Consider the following 673-nt stretch of genomic DNA (forward strand, 5'->3'; position numbering starts at 1 on the left):
CTCCTTTCCAACAGAATTCACATGTATGGTAGCCATTGTCTTTAACTGTCAGGCCCAGACCTCTCCCCACCCTTCTGGTAACAGATCCTAAGCCCAGAAGTTCTACCGTAGACTAGTGATGGCTCCATCCTCTTGACTGGAGTGGGGACAGCAGCCACAGAGACCAAGGATGGGCTTGTGACCCGAGGAAGGATCAATCAGAATCCTTCCCTGGGGTCTCCTGGCAGAAAGCACTAAAAAATTGTGAATCTAGGGGTCCCCACAGCAGAATTCTCTATCCCATGGAGAAATCTGTCTGCATTAAAGAGTGAAGTCAAACAAGAATGAGAGAGACAAGGATTTCCCTGGTGGTCCAGTGGGTAAGACTCTGCACTCCCAATGCAGGGGGCCCAGGTTCAATCCCTGGTCGGGGAGTTAGATCCCCCATGCATACCACAACTAAGAGTTTGCATGCTGCAACTAAAGATCCCGCATGACGCAAGTAAGACCCGGCTCAGCCTAAATAAATTAATTCAATAAATAAATATTTATTTTAAAAAAAGAAAAGAATGAGAGAGACAGAGACAAAGGGAAAAAAGATAGAGAGACAATTGACCACCATCTTTTGAGTACCTCAGGCCAACTCCAGTCTTACCCTTTGTATAGTTAGGTTGCTGGGGTGAATAAACTTCGC

At 46.2% G+C, this 673-nt stretch overlaps 1 non-coding gene across 1 annotated transcript; it reads left to right on the forward strand.

The window, feature by feature from the left end:
- The first annotated feature begins 341 nt into the window (after window positions 1-341).
- TRNAG-CCC lies at window positions 342-414 on the forward strand. Its single transcript has one exon. It is a non-coding gene; the product is annotated as a tRNA-Gly (tRNA).
- Window positions 415-673: the final 259 nt, after the last annotated feature.

The sequence above is a fragment of the Monodon monoceros genome, unplaced genomic scaffold (assembly GCF_005190385.1).
Source record: "Monodon monoceros isolate NGI ecotype Baffin Bay Population unplaced genomic scaffold, NGI_Narwhal_1 Super_Scaffold_1, whole genome shotgun sequence".
Classification (NCBI taxonomy): domain Eukaryota; kingdom Metazoa; phylum Chordata; class Mammalia; order Artiodactyla; family Monodontidae; genus Monodon; species Monodon monoceros.